A 5,376-nucleotide genomic window follows, 5' to 3' on the forward strand; every position below is an offset into this window, starting at 1 on the left:
TGGTGCATTTGGGGTTGGGAACTCATTGCTGCGAGGTCTTCGACCCCTGAAAGTTTCGTTGCGTCTGGCCCCGAGGGGCGGCCAGGGCGGGATTTCTAAGAGGACGGGCCGAGGCCGGGGCGCCGCAGCCCGGATGTAGGGGGCGCACGGCCAGAGTTCCTTCCATCTCGGCGGCGTCTAGGCGCCTGCAGCGGGAGTGGCGCTTCGCTGCCCTGAGGAGCTTCTTGAGGGCTACGGCGGCCCCCGTGGGGGGCGGGGGGGCGTGGGGGGGCGTCGGGGGACGTGGCGGCGTCGGGTCGTCCCTGTCCCCTCCTCGGTCGCTCTCCTCCCTCCTGTTTCTGCTGCCAAGGGGAGCGCCGTGGCCACGGAACGCTGCCCGGAGCCGCGCGAGCGAGGACCCGACGCGTGGCGTTTCCCCGGCGCAGCTTTCCACCACCGGGGTGAGGCGGGCGGGGCCGCGGGCGAGAGAGGAGCGGCGCGGGGCGGAGAGGGTGGTTGGAGAACGGGAAGGGCGGGCCGTGGAGAGGTGGGAGGATGGAAGGGGCGCCAGAAAGGTTTGTGCCCAGCAGAGACACCCAGGTATCCAGGGTCGGTCAGGGCGGTGTCGGGGACCCTTTGGAGACAGTAGGAAAGGGCTCCTCGCGGGCGGCGGGTTTCTACCGCGCTGACTTTGTGAAGTGAGGTGGACCCTGCGTTGCGCTAGGGCCGGGAAGGGCGCAGAAGCGGGGCCTCGGGGCGCTTTTACGCGGGGCGACTCTCAGTGACTGCAGGGCCTGCGCCCTGCGCCCTCCCAGGCGCAGTGTTCCGGGATCAGTGTCTTTAATCGGTTGTCGTCCTCAATACACCCAAAGTCGTGGATATCTGGTGGCAGAAAAACAAACGTTTTGCTCCGTAACTGAGCTAGGCTGCAGTGTGAAATTGCGGCGTGTTGTTTGGTGGGAGCGCCTTACGTAGCGTGGCAGCCCCAGCCCCCCCCACCCCCACACCACGCCGGACGTGGTCAGGCGAGCGTTCCCCCCACCCGCCCCGCGTGAAGCTCGCCGGCCGAGACTGATGCGGATCCCCTGCGAACTTGATGCTGTCTGCTTGGGGAAACGTGGAGAACTTTCAGAGGAAGTGTTATTTCGCCTTGAGTGGAAATTAAGACCCAGAGGGAAAGGTATACTCAAGAGCTGCCCTTGCTAGATTATTACAATGGAATTTGGAAGGATCTTTGAATTGCAGATGTGGTGGGAGCGTGCAGAGGACACAGAATCCATAAGCTTGAGTTTCTTAGACCCAGTTTCTTAAAGCCAAGTAGTGGAGAGATCTTGACACGTCAAGAAACTTCCTTGAACTTCAGTTCCCTTGCCTCAGGGGGACAGTGCTCCTGCTGTACCGTACTGTGTGGTTTAGAAGGTTAATGGCTTGGAGGGAGGGAGGTGTTTCGAAGCCTGTAAAGTATCCTATGGAGGTATCTCCACATTGCTGCCCGCTCAAACACTGCCAGCTCCCAGCAGAACCTTGTTTGGAGCGGAGTTAACACAGCGTCTTTGCGGGCAGTGCTGGGGTTTTCATGATTACCGGTCCAGAATGTCAGTATGCATCTGTTTCTCAAACCCCAGTTTCTGTACTGCCACATGAAACTGCTCGTTACTGAGTGACAGCAGAGGACAGGAACTTTGGCTTTTTCATTCACTTCTTTAGGGTCTCAACAAAGTGGGAGATGTTAGGAACTTTGATGAAAATTGAGGATCATAGTCTCGGGTTGAGGACGGGGGTTAGCTTTGACTGGACATAGTCTTTATGCAACCATTTAACTCCAAAAAGTTTGTTGGTTCAGTTCTTGTTTTTTGATACAGGGAACATTCTGTCAGAGCCAAAGTCTCAGTCCAAGAGCAAACATTTTAATTTGAATGATCTTTAGAGAACAGTAAGTAAAAAACTGAAGAAAGGGTGCATTGCTTGCTGACACATTTTCCCTCACCCATCTGAAGACACACAAACAACAGCATTGGCAAATTTGAACCGTTTCCTTTGTTACTTAATCTAGATCCATATTTCTAATATGGAACGATTATTTCTAGTATGGAGAGAAATATGGAATTTCTAATATGGCAGATTAGCATGTTGGGTGTGTTACTGTAAAAATTTAGGCAGTTCTTGGATAAGTATGCCCAGCCTTCCAAAGACTATAAGTGTAGTAATCTTCCTGATTCCCCATTAGATCTCTGATTGTTTTTTCTTTTTAATTAAAAGGAGCTGAAAGATGACTCAGTTAAGAAGCTGGAAAATAAAAGTAGATTTTTTTAACTGTGCTGTTTTATTCTGAACTGAAAGTCTTTTTGCAATAATAGTGATGGTGGTAATAAAGTTAACCTTCATAGGACATTGTGTACCAGACTGATACACGTGCTACAAATCTGTTTGTTCTCATACCATCCTTCATGGGGAGGTTAAGTGCATTGCTCAAAATCACACAGCTATGAAGTCATTTTCTCAGATTGGCATAAAAATTGTATTTAATTGGGTCCTGTGTGTGTGTGTGTTTTAACTTAGCATTGTGTTCTGTCCTACACACAGAGGCGACATGGATGGTGACACTAGGGGCTCTGGACAAGGTTCCAGGATTTGGACTTGAGCATACTGCTGAGTGGCTTTGTGGTCATCACTTTACTTCCTTTTCTGACCCATAAAATGGTGATAATAACTCTATATTGAATGAATGCTTTGTTTCTACTGAGCATAAAGTATGATCTGTGAAAGTAAAATAGTTCTAAGTGTAAAAACAAAAGTTTCAGATTCAAGCCTTTTTGCCATCGGTAGGCTGGAAAATGAATAGATGTTAAAATAAACTATATACTTAATGCGATTTTTCCAACAATTATATTGAAAAATTATTCTTTAAAAAATACATTCATTCCAATGATCCTTAGCTTTATATTTATTAAAAGAGGTAAATGTAAATTAGACCTGAAAGTTTTTTTTCAGTAGGTAACATTGAAAAGCACCCATAGTCAGCAGGTGCTGTTCACTGGTTGATTTTAGGTGATGACAATTGTAGAGTAAGTATATTTGTAGAAAACGGTGGCGTAAGTACAATCATAGAGTAAATAACTCTTTTTTTGTTTGTTTTTGAGACGGAGTTTCACTCTTGTTACCCAGGCTGGAGTGCAATGGTGCGATCTCGGTTCACCACAACCTCCGCCTCCTGGGTTCAGGCAATTCTCCTGCCTCAACCTCCTGAGTAGCTGGGATTACAGGCACGCACCACCATGCCCAGCTACTGTTTTGTATTTTTAGTAGAGACGGGATTTGACCATGTTGACCAGGATGGTCTCGATCTCTTGACCTCATGATCCACCCGCCTCGGCCTCCCAAAGTGCTGGGATTACAGGCGTGAGCCACCGTGCCCGGCAATAACTCTTTTATATTCTTTTACTCCAACAAGCTACAGTTGATCAGAAGAGAGCTGAATTCCAAAAATAATTGTAGGGCACTTCCCTATTCTCTCTGTATTTACTTGGAAATGATTCTTAGATGTTTTTGGCATGGCCACTTCAAGTTTGTTAAGTGAAGAGACTTGCACTTATCTATATGCATATTTTACAAGTATTTTTAAAAATATGGCTCAATTGTTAAATCATTTTATTTGTCCCATGACTTTTATATAAAAATCTGGAGGTTTTTTGGTTGCTCACTCTAGGTTTAGACTTGGTTTTATTGTGATCTGGGCTCAGGGAGGTAGACATGTCAATGTCACTAGCATTGCCAAGGTATAGGCAGTCTGCTCCATGCTGGGTAAATATTAATATTCTGAAAAGATGTTTGAGTCCACAAGATTTAAAGATCTTCTCTTCACTCCTGTGCTTGTAGAATTACAGCTAGAGGCCGGGCGTGGTGGCTCATGCCTGTAATCCCAGCACTTTGGGAGGCCGAGGCGGGTGGATCACGAGGTCAAGAGATCGAGACCATCCTGGTCAACATGGTGAAACCCTGTCTCTACTAAAACTACAAAAAATTAGCTGGGCATGGTGGTGCGTGCCTGTAATCCCAGCTACTCAGGAGGCTGAGGCAGGAGAATTGCCTGAACCCTGGAGGTGGAGGTTGCGGTGAGCCGAGATCGCGCCATTGCACTCCAGCTGGGTAACAAGAGCGAAACTCCATCTCAAAAAAAAAAAAAAAAGAAGAATTACAGCTAGATTAGTTTAGCCTGGGCCTCCTGGGTCTTGGTCATTTGAAAATGGCTCAGGTAGGCTTGCTGTTTGTCTAGTATGGCAGAAACAATTCATTGTTTACTCCATGTATCTTCTATTATACTGTGAAATTAAAGATGATAATTTTCACCAGGCACTGTGGCGTGTGCCTATAGTCCCAGCTATGCCTGATGCTGAGGTGGGAAGATCACTTGAGCCCAGGAGTTCTGGGCTGTAGTGCGCTATGCCGATCGGGTGTCCATACTAAGTTCGACATCAATAAGGTGACCTCCCAGGAGCAGGGGACCACCAGCTTGCCTAAGTGGGGGTGAACTGGCCCAGGTCGGAAGTGGAGCAGGTCAAAACTCCCAGGCTGATCAGTAGTGGGATTGCGCTTCTGAATAGCCACTGCACTCTGGCCTGGGCAACATAGCAAGACCCTGTCTCTAAAAAAATAAAAATAAAGATGATAGTTCCCTTGCTTTCTGTTTTTCCAAACAATGTCACTTGGACTTGTGGGTTTTGCTCATATATTGACTGTTTCTTATTCAAGATACCTTTAATAGCCTTCACCCCACCCCCATCCTCCAGCTGCCCTTTGGATGTGGCTATGTAGACACCAAGAGAGTTCATTTTTGTTGGGGGCTAGGCTAGGATGGTAATAATCTGAAACACCTTGAAGAATTCTGAGCTAATCAAAGCATAAGGAAATGATGTGTGTGTAGAAAATTTGGAACTGTGCCAGGCACAAAGTAAATGTCATATAAGATATAAGTGTTGGTTATGAATTGATGAAGAGGAAGAGGTCAGAAGATGAATGCTGTAGAGAAGGCTATAGGCAGTACATGGGGAGAGCGGTTACCTGTAGAAATGCGATTTTGTCAACGGTGATGGGAAAGTCTCAGTTTGGAGGTCATGGGAAAGGTCTTCATTTAAATAAAGATCCACAAGAGGGTATGGGTAGAGGCGTCCAGGTAGCAGATAAGGAGGTCAGATAGGCAACCTAGGGACTCATGGACAGGTGTAGAAAATTGAAGGTTTTTAGAAAACTTACAGGAATTTAACGGCCGGGCGCGGTGGCTCACGCCTGTAATCCCAGCACTGTGGGAGGCCGAGGCGGGTGGATCACGAGGTCAAGAGATCGAGACCATCCTGGTCAACATGGTGAAACCCCGTCTCTACTAAAAATACAAAAAACATT

General features: G+C 47.5%; 1 protein-coding gene across 3 annotated transcripts in view; it reads left to right on the plus strand.

Annotated features, from left to right (window-relative positions):
- The first annotated feature begins 301 nt into the window (after positions 1-301).
- Positions 302-5,376, plus strand: part of RUBCNL (rubicon like autophagy enhancer) — a 147,865-nt gene continuing 142,790 nt past the window's right edge. Inside the window, exon 1 of one of the 3 annotated variants that reach the window (XM_017535983.2) lies at positions 302-440. The gene's annotated coding sequence lies outside the window, so the exon portion shown is untranslated. The other 2 variants (XM_037741120.1, XM_017535984.2) reach the window with 2 other exon arrangements.

This window comes from Cebus imitator, unplaced genomic scaffold (assembly GCF_001604975.1).
Source record: "Cebus imitator isolate Cc_AM_T3 unplaced genomic scaffold, Cebus_imitator-1.0 Scaffold94, whole genome shotgun sequence".
NCBI lineage: Eukaryota > Metazoa > Chordata > Mammalia > Primates > Cebidae > Cebus > Cebus imitator.